Source organism: Hydra vulgaris, chromosome 09, assembly GCF_038396675.1.
Source record: "Hydra vulgaris chromosome 09, alternate assembly HydraT2T_AEP".
Taxonomy (NCBI): domain Eukaryota; kingdom Metazoa; phylum Cnidaria; class Hydrozoa; order Anthoathecata; family Hydridae; genus Hydra; species Hydra vulgaris.
The window spans coordinates 23,314,792-23,331,200 of record NC_088928.1 but is presented as its reverse complement, the minus strand read 5'-3'; the positions used below and the strand labels follow the sequence as shown (position 1 = coordinate 23,331,200).

Genomic DNA, 16,409 nt, shown 5'->3' with positions numbered 1-16,409 from the left:
TTTGTATTTACATCTATTAATTATCAGTTGTCAGTCTCTATTTTATAAAATGAATTATATATATATATATAATATATATATATATATATATATTATATATATATATATATATATAAATATATAAATATATAAATATATAAATATATATATATATATTTGTATATATATATATATATATATATATATATACATATGTATATATGTATATATATGTATATATATATATATATATATATATATATATTATTTTTACTTTATTTACAACACGATTTGATATACAACAAACCCCTACAGAGCTTACAATAATTCAGTTAAGATTCAATCTGAGTTATTGAAACGTAATAAATTTAACATCAATAGAAAAGTAAAGCTGTCATCATTTAAAATGTAAAGGGTGTTGTCAAAATATATTGAAAATAAAATTAAGTTACTAATAAAATCACGTTCAACAATGATAAACATTCTTACTTTAGTAAAAAATAGTACTAACTGATAAATTTGAACAAATAAATATAAAATTAACAAAAACAATGAATAAATAAGAACTTTAACTTGAACTTTAACTAAATCTTGAATTTGAATTAATTGGTACTAATTTGTTTAAGCATAACCTTAAAAAATAAGTTTTTATAACAAATTATATGTATATCTAGTTATACATATAGTTAACTATCAGGAGTTATATGTATAACTATATGCATTTTAAAGCATATTATTTTATTTAAGCATTACTTTAGATCATATTACTTTGAAAACTGGAGCCAGAGGCTTTATTCCCAATAACACTGTGGTACTCCAAACTAAAATTTGAAAAGTTTCTGTAAATATTCTGTTTTTGTTCCTCAATGTAGTTCGTAAGTCCCTGAAGTCTTAAGGACCTTATTATATCTAAAGTTAAAAGTTTTGGAGCATAAAAAAAGTTACAGAAACCCATCTCCATCCTACTTTTTTTTTTTTAATAAAGAAAATCGGGAATTCTTCGAGTTTCAAACCTGCATTTCTTTGTGGGACACTGCAGTGTCCCATGCATGCAAGATTGGTTTTTGACAACATTTCAACTTGCATCAGTTAATTGTTTGCAAATAACTAACACAAAATCTAAATTCAAATAACTATTATATTATCCTAATAATACGTCTATTTGCACATATCTTAATCTTATTTCTATAAAGAAAGATAAACATTATTCGTGGTACTTACATTCTTGCTTGCCATTCTCTCTATTAATATAAAATATTTTCACACAATATAAACGTAACGCAATGCAATGTCGATTTAAAAATTTTTTTTTTAGTTTTTTTTTTAGTTACCAGCTTTTAAATTAATTCCCATACAAATCCCACAGGAAACCCACGTGGGATTTCCCATGTGTGTAAATACCATATGGTTCCCATATGTAACCCATGTGGGATTACCCACATGGGTTTAAGGTAACAAATTTCCATGCGAATACCACATGGGAAAATCCGTCCCACGTAAATCCCATCAATCCCACACGGAACCCACGCGTAACCCATGTGGGACGCGGTTTTATTTTTCACTGGGAAATGTTAAAGAGCTGATTTTTTTCAGGTTATAGCTAACACATATATGTAAAGAGTTTTTGATATTTTTTAAAAACTCCATAACCCAAAAGTGAAAAAAAAAAACAAAGTTGATTTACAACGGGGCTCCAACCCAGTGAAAAAGCGCACATGGGATACGCGTGGATTTTTTCCACATGTAACCCATGTGGGAATTATTATTTTGTCCCATGTGGGTTTCATATGGTAAATCCCACATGGATTCCATATGGTAAATCCCATATGGGATACGCGTGGGTTTTTACCATATGTAACCCATATGGGGATTATTATTTTGTCCCATGTGGGTTTCATATGGTAAATCCCACATGGGTTTTATGTGGTAAATCCTACATGGGATATAGGTGGAAAATACTACATGTTAAATAGATCTTAAATGCCACATATTTTAATCCAAATGATATAAAAGTAGTCAATACTAGACAAATGAAAGTCCGAATGCTTCTATGATAATTTTTAAAATTCTTTTAATTTAAAAATTACTTAAATAGTAATTTAAAATTAATCATCGAAGCTTTCAGAGAGGCTTAACTTAATCTGTTATTTGCTACTTTATCCCATTTGGTATTCAAAACGTGTAGCATTTTTGATCTTTTACATGTGATGTTTTCCACCTATAACCTATGTGGGATTTACCTTAAACTATTATGACGAAATTTTATAAAATTAAAAAACGTGTTGCAAAATAAATTTATTTAAAAATAAATGCTACTAATCAATACATCCAAAACGAATATTAAAAATATTATTTTTTCTTTTGCGATTTACACGCCGTTTTTTGTCAATTGAATTAATTAAATCGCTTCGGCTTGTATAATACCAAGGTTTTTAGTATCTTCTAACTTTCTTCAAACATTTTCTAAAAAAAAAATATATCAATACAATAATATATAAATATAAATATATATAAATATATATATATATATATATATATATATATATAAGTATATATAAATATATATATATATATATATATATATATATATATATATATATATATATATATATATATATATATATATATATATATATATATATATATATATATATATATATATATATATATATATATATATATATACAGGGTGTTCGGGATAAATTTGACATATTAATAGTTGATTATATTTTTTTGTAGATTAGATGTATTAATACACAATACAGGTCATTTAAAAGTTTGAACCCTTATTCATTCATATAAAAGATGTCAGAAAGTATGGATGACTGTAACCCACATGAATCATGGAAGAGAATAACTTGCACCATGATGATTCGTGCCGGCCATTAAAATAAGGATAGTATGACTGCTGCACAATGCTCCCTGAACACAGTAAAAACAATCAGGTATGAACTAGAGACTTGCAATGGTGATTACGAGGATGTAGTAAGAAGAAAGATCCCTAGCAGACGATCTGATTGCGTTCGTACAGCAGAATTCCTCGCAAGTCTGCAGGAACAGGTGTTGAAGAACCCTGGCATTGGAATTCGGGTTTTGTCACGTGAAATGAATGTTGCATCCTCTGGATGCTTGTATGAGTAGTAGCGAATGTCTTCATTGAGTGCAAGCTTCATAGTAGAGGATTCTTCAACACCTGTTCCTGAAGACTTGCGAGGAATTCTGCTGTACGAACGCAATCAGATCGGCTGCTAGGGATCTTTCTTCTTACTACATCCTCGTAGTCACCATTGCAAGTCTCTAGTTCATACCTGATTGTTTTTACAGTGTTCAGGGAGCATTGGGCAGCAGTCATAATATCCTTATTTTGATGGCCGGCACGAATCATCATGATGCAAGTTATTCTCTTCCATGATTCAGGTGGGTTCCAGTCATCCATCCTTTCTGACATCTTGTATATGAATGAAGAAGGGTTCAAACTTTTAAATGACCTGTAGTGTGTATTAATACCTCTAATCTACAAAAAAATATAATCAATTATAAATATGTCAAATTTATCCCGAACACCCTGTATATATATATATATATATGGTGAGAGAGAGAGAGAGAGAGAGAGAGAGAGAGAGAGAGAGAGAAAGAGAGCAATTCTAATAAGGAACCTTATTAGTCAAGCAATTTTAATTATTAGCCAGTTTGAAGTCATTAATGACTACAATATTTCACAAATAATTATTTCCTAATTTATTACTTACAATGACTAACGTATTATGCGTAATTGAACACATATTATGCGTAATGAGCTTGAACCCCTGAGGAGAATCCCGAAAAAAAGCGATCAATAAGGATAAGTAGTTAAACAAAAAAACAAAAACAAAAATGTAAAAACCTACTTTTTTAATGATGTAGACTTCTATAATAACAGGCCTTGACATCGCGCAAAATGCCGTAAAAACTGAAGGCCGATTAAACTTTCACTTTTACTTATGTTGTTATATTATATTAGGTAGGGTGTAATGGCAGTCTATGTTTTTTAATAATAATCTCTAGTAAAAACGGAAATATAAAAAGAAAACCAAAAAATTGTTGAAAGATAATCATGCTTTTCGTATTTCAAATTTCATTAAGAATATTTATGTAATATTAAATAGTATCAATAACAAGCAGAACCATAACAAAGTATATATTTATATATTAGAAAGATAACTGTATTTTTAATTTTTTTTGCTAAAAATGGTAACAATAAAAATCACCAACAATAAAAAACACCAACAAAAGTTGATTCAAGCAAAAAAAAAAGTTTTATCAATATATCTCAGCAGGGTTAAAGTCCTTATACTTGGCAACTTGTAGTCAATACATATAAACTTGGCAACTTGTAGTCAATACATATAAAACAATCATACAAACTTCGTCACATAGCAAAATACTCATATGCTCTACATATAATATCTGAAGTATATAAAACTTCACCAATATTAACTTTTCTCATAGCATTAAGGTGTTCAAATAGAATATTTGACTGAAGCGAACTTTCTTTATTTTTTAAAAATCTAACTGCTTCAAATAAAGCTGATTTTGTTTTTATTAACTTTAATTTGTTTACAGCTAAATATGAAATATTACAAGTTGTGCCATTATGGTTAGCTACAAATGAATAATCATTGAAAATTACTAAAATAAATAATGGAACACCAAGTTTGTACATTTTTGATTGTATGTGTAAACTTTTTTTATTAAGCTGGAAAACAATAACATCGTTATTATCACTTAACAAAGATTGAATATCGTCAAATATAAGTTCATCCTCTTTTAGAAAATCATTTAACTCATCTGGTAAAATGCTTCGAAAACCGCTTGAAGTTAGAGTTTTTCTAACTTTACTTCCTGGTGTGGCTAAACAACTAGGCGGAATATTTTAAAAACAGATGGTGGGTTTAAAGGTCGTTGCTTCCCATATTTGCTTTCAAAAGGTGCTTCATTTGGCCAATGCAGTTGACATAATGCTGTATAGTCTGTAACAATAAAACAATTCTTGGGATAGCTTCACTACATCTTTTTCTCTCCTCTAGATTCTTCGGAAATTTATAAATTGATATTTTTGTCGTAGTTGAGTATTGATATTTTTGTTGTAGTTGTAATTGATATTGTAGTTGTAGTTGTATAAATTGATATTTTTGTTGTAGTTGAGATAGTTCGACTTGCAAAGAGATACACAGCATTTTAAAGGCATTTTCAAGGCATTTTAATAATTAAAAAAACTTATCGTTAGTTTGACAATATTATTACCTTACAATGTTAATGCCTTGAACCTTACAACATTATGGTCTTGATGTTGGGCTATCTAATTTATAAACCAATCACATTTTAAAGATTTATTAAAAAAGCACAAACTTTCGTCTAATGTTAAAAGATGAAAATGTAAAACACAGTATTAGGAATTGGCCTTTAGTTTAACATATTTGTTGCGCGATGTCAATGCCTGCTATTATAGAAGGCCACGGTCACACATAATATAATATTCTGAAACTAATAAACAAACATCTAAATTTCTATAAGTAAATTTATTCTTTGATCATTGCCTTCATATCCTATCTTATTTTCATATCATAATCTATTATGGAATTATTTATATAACATATCACAACAATATTATTAAATTTGTGATGTTCAAATATCATATGAACATTCTCTAACATGTTCATATGATATTTGAATATAGTTCTTGAGTATATTATCTGCAAACAATTGACTGATGCAAGTTCTAATGTTGTCAAAAACTAAGCATGTATGCATGGGACACTGCAGTGTCCCACAAAGAAATGCAGGTTTGAAAGTCAAATTTTCTTTATTAAAAAAAAAAATTAAAATAGGGGGGAGATAGGGAGGTTTCTGTAACTTTTTTTAGGCTCCAAAACTTTTAACTTTATATATAATAAGGTTCATAAAACTTAAGGGACTTACGAAGTGCATTGAGGAACAAAAACAGGATATTTACAGAAACTTTTAAATTTTTAATCTGGAGTACCACAGTGTAATTGGGAATAAAGTCTCTGGGTCCAGTATTCAAAGTAATATAATCTAAAGTAATATATAAATTAAATAAAATGCTTTAAAATGCATGCAGTTATACATATAACTCCTGATAGTTAACTAGATGTATAACTAGTTATACATAAAATTTATTATATAAACTTATTTTTTAAGGTTATGCTTGAACAAATTAGAACCAATTAATTCAAATTCAAGATTTAGTTCAAGTTCAAGTTATTTGTTCATTGTTCATTGTCAATAACTCAGATTGAATTTTAAATGAATTATTGTAAGCTTTGTAAGGGTTTGTTGTATCTCAAATGGTGTTGTAAATAAAGTAAAAATAATATATATATATATATATATATATATATATATATATATATATATATATATATATATATATATATATATATATATATATATATATAGTATTTACGCTATGGGATCATCCATAAATGATGCAAGTAGATAGAGGGGCAGTGTGAGTTTAACAATAATTGACAATGGGGAGGGGATGTTGAGACCAAAATAATGTCAATTAATAAATTGAATTAAAAAAAAAAGTAAAATATTTTATTTTAAAAAAAAGTAAAACAATTTATGCTAGCTATGAGCAGGTTTTAGAGGTATTTACACCAACAATGTGGTCTAAAAACTTCTTGCTTTTGTTGCTTAAAACTGTAGAGGATCATAGGAAAAACAATTTAAATTCAGAAATTAGCTTGCTTATCTGAAAGAACAATTTATGTTTTTTTTTTTTTTACTTTTAGTACTGTTGAGAATAAACGTATAATTGAACCAGAAAAAAATTGATGGTATATGCATTTTTTATATTATATTAAAAATTCAGATATACCATCATAATACGATAACAAAAACTGACATCATTTTCAATGGGAGATGGCAAAAAATTGACTGAGTTTGATAAAGGGTGAAGTTGTTCAATAAACCGGGTCATCATCTGACATCATTATGCATAGATGACCCTACGATTTAGGTAAAATAAGTAATCAATTTGCCATATTTCTCTTTAGAAAGTGTAAGAAAAAAGAAAAATTGTTATGCTGAGAACCAACCTATTGAGCAAGCTTTGACCACCTATTTTATAAATTTGAGAGACAGAAGTGGAAGTGCGAATCGCAAAAGAACTAATAACAATGCTCTAAATTGATTTTAACTTTGTAGACTAACATTAATATAGTATTTAGTAATAATAAATGAAGTTTACATGATTTTTATGATTTGTATTTATTTCCATTAATTATTAGTTGTCAGTCTCCATTTTATAAAATGAATTAAAAAACTATTTATTTATAGTATAATAATAATACATAAATACTAGTTTCCTAATGCTATTATCATCACAATGTTAATGGTATTCATTTTAAAGTGAAATTTTGTATCAATTTTATTGTTTTAATGTTATATTTATATATATATATATATATATATATATATATATATATATATATATATATATATATATATATATATATATATATTTATATATATATATATGTGTGCGTGTGTGTATATATATATATATATATATATATATATATATATATATATATATATATATATATATATATATATTATTTTTACTTTATTTACAACACCATTTGATATACAACAAACCCCTACAAAGCTTACAATAATTCAGTTAAGATTCAATCTGAGTTATTGAAACGTAATAAATTTAACATTAATAGAAAAGTAAAGCTGTCATCATTTAAAATATAAAGGGTGTTGTCAAAATATGTTGAAAATAAAATTATATAAGTTACTAATAAAATCACGTTCAACAATGATAAACATTCCTACTGTAGTAAAATAAAGTACTAACTGATAAATTTGAACAAATAATATAAAATTAACAAAAACAATGAATAAATAAGAAAATTAACTTGAACTTTAACTAAATCTTGAATTTGAATTAATTGGTACTAATTTGTTCAAGCATAACCTTAAAAAATAAGTTTTTATAACAAATTATATGTATAACTAGTTATACATATAGTTAACTATCAGGAGTTATATGTATAACTATATGCATTTTAAAGCATATTATTTTATTTAAACATTACTTAGATCATATTACTTTGAAAACTGGACCCAGAGGCTTTATTCACAATAACACTGTGGTACTCCAGATTAAAAATTGAAAAGTTTCTGTAAATATCCTGTTTTTGTTCCTCAATGTAGTTTGTAAGTCCCTCAAGTCTTAAGGACCTTATTATATCTAAAGTTAAAAGTTTTGGAGCATAAAAAAAGTTACAGAAACCCATCTCCATCCTATTTTTTTCTTTTTTTAATAAAGAAAATTGGGAATTCTTTGACTTTCAAACCTGCATTTCTTTGTGGGACACTGCAGTGTCCCATGCATGCAAGATTGGTTTTTGACAACATTTCAACTTGCATCAGTTAATTGTTTGCAAATAATTTACTCAAGATCTATATTCAAATAACTATAATATTATCCTAATAATACGTCTATTTGCACAAGTCTTAATCTTATTTCTATAAAGAAAGATAAAAATTATTCGTGGTACTTACATACTTGCTTGCCATTCTCTTTATTAATATAAAATATTTTCACACAATATAAAGTTTATATTGTGTTTACAATAAACGTTACGCAATGCAATGTCGATTTAAAGTGTTTTTTTTAGTTTCCAGCTTTTAAATTAATTCCCATGCAAATCCCACAGGAAACCCACGTGGGATTTCCCATGTGTGTAAATACCATATGGTTCCCACATGTAACCCATGTGGGATTACCCACATGGGTTTAAGGTGACAAATTTCCATACGGATACCACATGGGAAAATCCGTCCCACATAAATCCCATCAATCCCACACGGAACCCACGCGGAACCCATGTGGGACGCGGTTTTATTTTTCACTGGGAAGTGCGATCAGTAGCGCAAAGTGCTATAAAACTTGTTTAAAAATGTGTTTTTCTCCTTTGGCTATAGAGATTGGATTTTAATTTTTACATCTGGTGATACCTGAGACCTTGCAGATAAATGTCCCATCGGTCGTTTTTTGGTCCTCAAAATTGAGGTTGGGACCGTTTTTGGATAGGTGTGGGTTGTGCCTCCATATGCGTTATGCCACTTCGCCTATATATATATATATATATATATATATATATATATATATATATATATATATATATATATATATATATATATATATATATATATATATATATATATATATATATATATATATCCGCTGCGAGTCAGGCTATTTGATCGTTCTCTATAAAAGTTGCTAATAATACCCCGTTCATACAGGCTATAAAACAGGTTTTATTTTAAAAGCGTATTAAATTGTTTTTGTAAAAAGTTGTATAAAACAACAATAAAACAATACTGTGAGGTTGTTTAGTCAGTATAAAAAACTTGTGTTAATATAAAACAATCTCGCCATGTTGTTTTATTGCTGTTTTGTATAGTTTATAACATTAAAAACATAAAGCACGTTAAAAAAAAACCGTGTGTAATTTATTTATTTTGAATTTTATTAATTTATTTCTTATAAGTATAAATTTGTAGAAATAATTTAAGATTCTAAATATAGTTTTTTAAACTTGAAAGTTAAGTATTTTACCAAGTTGCTTATGAAATTCTTTAAAGGTAAAATCGTTGGGCAGGCCAAAATTACCTGCAATACCAAAACAAGTTTTATTGGTAAGTTAAGACAGTAAGTTAAACGTCTGAATTGTTTTATTGGAAAGTTCAAACTTTTGTTGTGCTAAAGAATTTTAAAAAACAGAAATTCTTTTTAATTTTATGCTCGTTTTGGACATCTCAATAACTGTTAGAACACTCCAAAATTTAAACCTTGACACTAAAATCTTTAGGAGATGATTGTATGGTAAATCCAGAAAGTATGGTTGGCTCAGAACCATGTATCATACTAAAAGCATGATTAAATCCTTTTCAAAAATCATTCTTTATAAAACCTACTGACGAACATGAAATTTCAAATGTTATCAACTCTTTAGACGCAAATAAAGCTTCTGGACCAAATGGTCTGCCTGTTAAAATTCTAAAACTATTAAAAACAGAACTCTCAAGAATTCTTTCTAACATTTTTAATATCTCGTTCTCAAGTGGTATTTTCCCAGAAAACTTAAAAACTGCCAAAGTTGTACCTATTTTTAAAACTGATTCAAAACTATTAATATCAAACTATAGGCCAATTTCCCTCCTCTCCAACATTGATAAAATTCTTGAAAGGCTAATGTTTAACCGCTTATACAAATTCTTCAATGAAAATAAATTGTTTTGTGAATTACAATTTGGTTTTCGAACAAACTACTCTACATCACTTGCTTTATTAAGTCTAACAGAAAAAGTTAAAGATTCTCTGGATGAAGGAATGTTTGGATGTGGCATTTTTATCGACCTTCAAAAGGCTTTTGACACTGTAGATATTGACATTTTACTTTATAAGCTATCGTACTATGGTATTAGAGGAGTCTCAAACTCTTGGTTCAAATCTTTCCTTACTAATAGAACTCAATTAGTATCCATTAGTGGGATGAGCTCAGACCTAAACGATATCAAAGTAGGTGTTCCTCAGGGATCTGTCCTTGGCCCTTTATTGTTTCTTATTTATATAAATGACATGTCTAAAGCTTTAAAATTTTGTAGAGTCCAACACTTTGCAGATGACACAAACCTTCTCTATTTTAATAAGTCCATAAAAAAAATCAACAAATATGTTAACTATGATCTTAAAAAACTATGCCTCTGGCTAAATGCCAACAAAATTTCCCTCAACTCCAAAAAAACTGATTTAATATTATTTAAAAGTCGTCACAAAAAATTAGATCAGCAGCTCAAAATTAAGTTAAATGGGAAAAAACTTTGGTGCAAAAAATTTGTAAACTACTTGGGTATAAAGCTAGACGAAAACTTAGCCTGGACTTACCATTATAACGATTTATCTAATAAGTTGAATAGATCCCTTGCCATCCTGTCAAAGCTAAGACATTTTATACAACAAAAAACTTTAAAATCTATTTACTATGCTTTGTTTCACTCTCATCTCACATATTGCCTTTTATCATGGAGTCAAAACATACGTACTGTAAATCGCCTATTTATCATGCAGAAAAAAGCAGTCAGGGTTATTGAATTTCTACCAAACAATGCACATACATTCCCATCTTTTAACACACTACAAATTTTAAAACTGCATGATATTATCAAAATTGAAAATTGTTTATTTATTCACAGCTGCCTTAACAAAAAACTACCTCCTATATTTAATAAATGGTTTACTCTACGCAGTACAATTAGCTGCCAACTTACAAGAAATTCTTGCAGAGGTGCACTGAGTGTGCAAAAATATAATACAAAATCCTACGGCAAACATTCCTTTAAATACTCTGCATTAAAGGACTGGAATCAAATTCAAAATAAATTAAAATCAATCCCTTTTAGCAATATTAAAAAATATGTTCTCAAAACCAAATTAAAATACTACTTGCTACATCAAAATAAATAGAAACAGCAATAGTATCACTGGTGATAATAGATAAATCACCATATAAATTATATAAGATACAAATATGAATGTAGACTAATTGCAACCTTCTGTGAGTGTATTATTTATTTTATTTGCTTCTTTTTTTTCTTTTCTTTCTTTTGTTTTGTTTTGTTTTGTTCATGGTCGCTCTCCTCGATTTAGCCTAGCTATATGAGAGTGAACCATCCAGAATGTAGACTGTACAAATATTTTTTATAACGTATAACATTCTTATGTAAAACATCTATATTTCTGGTAAATATATTGCTTTTTGTTGTTGTTGTTGTTGTTGTTAAATGATGTTTTCACCTATCTTTCTCGTTTGAAACTTTTTTTATTATTATAATCCATTATTTAACTTTTTTTTTTTTGTCGTGTCATTAATTTTAAAATACCTTTTTTTTCGTCGTGCCTTTATTTTTACAAAAACAGACTTTATTGTTTATTGTTATGTCTCAATTATGTTATTCTTCATTGATTGAAGTTTCAAGTGTTTTTTCCACCTTCCACCTTCTAACCTGACGTCAAAAATTTATTTAATCTACCATGTATCAAAGAGTATCACACGTATCACATAGATTAGCAATATTATATAAATTACAATAAATGCTTTGACAAAAAAAAAAAAAAAAAAAAAAAAAAGTTTATTTACTTAAACTAAAGTATTTCAAACCTTAGGATTAAAATCAAATGCGCAAGGAGAAATAATTTTTTTTTTTAACAAATTATTTAAAAAAATTCTTTTTAAAGGTTGGAACTGTCTATTTATTTTTGTATTTAAATGAATGTTTATAAATTGTCTTGAATACAATTTATAAACATTCATTTAAATACAAAAATAAACGTTCGTTCAAATACCAAAATAAAAATACAACGTTATCATCATCGCGAAGCTTCAAACGTCAACGTAGTTATCCGTTAGGGTGGAAACAGTAAGTTCTACTATTTTAAAGCAGGTTCTCTGTTATAAGACTGTTATAAGATATTTTTTTGTATAATAAAAAGAAAAATAATAATAATAAAATAGTTTGCTTAAAATAAAATCTAAAGCCGAGAAAAATGGAATAAAAACAATACAGTTTCTTACTATGATAATTTATTATATTTTATTATACTATATTTTATAATATTCGACGTTATTTGTTATCAATAAATAACGTTAAAAAATTATACGCCGTAGTTATATCAATTATTTTAACAAAAAGCGTATGATATTATTTTTGTTAATGAAAGAACCATATTTTATTTTTAGCTACATAAAAGTAGCTTTTTAAAATGACTGTTGTGAAATATTTGTTTGTTCTTAAAGCTAAATTTTCTATATACTCTAAACCACGGCAAATACGCTGACTTACGGTTTCCAGTGGCTCCCCAAAAACCAAACTTTTATTTGACCCGGTAAATTTAATTCTTTATTTCATTTATATTACTAAATTTGCATGCGCGTGGAGTAAAAAAAACTTTAAGGACAAACATTTGTTTTTGCCTTAATTACTCCCGTTGAAATGAAGCAATATTTTAAAACACAATATATGCAATATACAGCAACTACATGATATTTTCAAAATAATAGTAAAATCCAATTATCGTAACACCTATTTGATTAACTCATAAGGTAAAAATTACGCTTTTATTAGTAAAAAGTCCCAGCCAGACATCAACATCTAGTTTCACTTTTGGAATTAAAACCTGTTTGGCATGTGTTTGCCACAATCCAGGCGTTAACCAAAACCAAGTTTATTTTCAGGGCAGTTATCCTCAAGTTTAACACGTGTTTTTTGAGGTTTTTAAATGTCGCGTGCTATTATCACTGGTTTCACATTCTTTATGGAAATTTAGTATAATAAATACTACATTTCCGTGACAGCGAAACCATTAATCTTTTAACTGATGTTTTTGGTAAATAGTAATAGCTAATAGGAAATCATTTTTGGCACGTGTTATTCTTTTTGTTTTAGAAGACTTTAAACACGTAACAAAAACCAAGCGTTGTGTTGGGTGTCATAGACCTTGACTTACTTTGATGAATAGTAAAAATTGATGTTATTAAATTGAAAAAAGTAAAAACCAACAATGGATATAATAATTCCTTAAATTTCAGCTTATTTCATCGATTCAATATCGAGTTAACGTGTTTCAAAATCTTAAGACCATAAACATGAAAATATGAGTTTTTGTCTGAAATTAAATAAACAAATTCTATTACAACACTCAACAAAAATAAGCTTTTATATATATCAAATATATAAAAATAAGAAAAAAAGACTATATATATATCAAATAATTATGATCCATATATCATTTTAAAGATAATAAAATTTTGCTCAAGAAATACCATGACAAAATTAAAAATTGTTTCTCGGGGAACCACATAACTCATCAAGCTATTCAAACAAAGTCTTAAAAACTAAAATGACTTATTTATGAATATTTTTTCAATTTATAATACAAGCATCGTAAAAAAATTTAAATACAAATATCTCATTAAAATAATTTTTAGGCATAAAATGTTATCTACAACAGTTTTTATAGCAGATCAATGCGTACTCTAACATTACGATTACAAACAATATTTAAATTTATTTATTGTGATTTCATATTACCATTGCCTGTAGAAAACTGTTAGCTAAAGTCATAAACAAATGAAAAATTACTAAAAATTGGGTTTGTTTGCTGGAAAGCAACATCCTGTTCGGATTTTCTAAAAATAACGGTACTTTCATTTGATTCCAATTGACGCAATGTTTAAAACTTAAAAAGATTAAGTAATTTTCCTTTACGTATAATACTATGGTTACGGCATATGATAATACGACAATCATATTTCTTAAAACAAAAGCTTTTTGTATTTTCAGAAACCAAGAATCAAGCATCAAAAATAATATTAAAAAGTTAAAATTAATAACAATAGCTTCAATTTGAAAAAAAAATTAAAAATTTAATATTCGCGGCTCATTTACAAAATGTTCGGCAGGTGCTTCTCTTTGACTTTCGAGTTCATACGAGGTTTGAGAAAAGTCAACAAACGGATAACCAGTAACTAACGGATAACCAGTAACTAACGGACGAAAAGTAGCATTCATAACAGGGCTACGAGATCCAGAATCCTAAAATAAAAGAACATTTAGGTAACTTCATGTAATATTAGTTATTCAAATGCTGATAAAACTATTTATCACAATCAAATAACTAAAATTGTATAAATTATATATATAATGAATTATATAAACAAATTACAAATTTATAAATTTATAATTTGCATATATTATATTCATAAATTATAGAAAATTATCATAATAACGTAATTATAGGTAAATAATACTTTAATTTTTAGAAGTACTTCATTATTTTGTTTACTTATTTCTTTAATTATAAAAAAAAAAATTATTAAATAATAGTTTGTAATTAGTTTACATTCTTAGTATTTCTTTCGTTTTGTTTTTCTAACATATATATATATATATATATATATATATATATATATATATATATATATATATATATATATATATATATATATATATATATATATATATATATATATATATATATATATATATATATATATATATTAGAGGTATGAATAAAATTTTTTTTTGGCAATTTTTGGTTTCCCATGCCACTATGAGTGGAGAAATTACATTTTAAAACTGGAAATACCATTTGAAAGTGTTAAATCTTAAAAAAATTCACCCCCTAAGCTGAAAACTGTTTTCTCCCATCTACACTATGACTCATAAAAAAACATGCCACTGAACTTTCTACCATAACTTTGTCAAATTTGGTCTGATGCCTAACAAAATTTCAGGTTTTGTTAAGAATTGAATTGCAGAAAAACATTCGTCTGATGGCGACCCAATTCTAAAAACTGATTGTACACTAACACTCCAAACTTCAACAACAGAAAAATTGTCTGATTTCTTATATAGAAGTTAAAATTAGTTTAAAAATTCTAGGTTGAGACAATAAAAAAGAATTTAAAAAGTAATATTTTATATTAGTCAAGTATTGTTCTTGTTCTCTACTTGAAGAAGACACCATTTTTAAAATCGGTTCACAATGAGCAAAGTTATTGCAATAAGTTCAGTGGCATGTTTTTTTATGACTCATAGTGTATCTATTGTTAGATACAGTACAGTTTAAGGTATCACAGCTTCAGTTTATTGCTGGTGTGATTTTGCTAAATGTATGCATTCTTATTACATAATCTTTCATATTATATATTATATTTGTTATCATCACCTGACTTTTGATATTTTATAAACTTCTTTTGATAACCTAAACTCATAAGATTTGTTTGTTTGTAGATAATTAAATTTACACTCAAATTATAATTCGACAAGACTATAGTCAAGATGTCTAAAAATAGTCTTCCTTCAGATTTGAATAAGAAACTATGGGAATCAAATTTGGTGAGGTTTGAAACAGCCTAGAATTCAAAAAAGTATTTTAGCACTGAAGAAGAAAAACAAGATTCTGACAGTGGTTCTCAAGATTCAGAGGCTCCAACAACATGTAAAAGACAAAAAACTGATTATGCAATAAATTTGGTGACAAAAGCAAAACTGAGTTCAAGAAAGGCACACACAGTCTGCAAAACTCTTGTAAAAGATGGAATTTCTATTCCAACTCCAAGTCAAAGTGGTGTTTACATAGCTACAATGAAAGCAGGAGAAAAATTAAAAGAACATTTTATTGAAACTCTAAGAAACGAAAACTGGAACTTGCACTTTGATGGGAAGCACATAAAGAATACAGAGTATGAGGTTGTAGTTCTAAAAAATGAAAATAGAGAAGTTAAACTAGCAGTTCTTGCACTGATCAATGGAAAAAGTGAAACAATATTCAATGG

General features: G+C 27.1%; 1 protein-coding gene across 1 annotated transcript in view; it reads right to left on the bottom strand.

Moving 5' to 3' along the window:
• Positions 1-14,484: 14,484 nt before the first annotated feature.
• Positions 14,485-16,409, bottom strand: part of LOC100207607 (inhibitor of nuclear factor kappa-B kinase subunit beta) — a 93,774-nt gene continuing 91,849 nt past the window's right edge. Inside the window, exon 11 of the mRNA XM_065805078.1 lies at positions 14,485-14,664. The gene's annotated coding sequence lies outside the window, so the exon portion shown is untranslated. The remainder of the gene's footprint in view (positions 14,665-16,409) is intronic.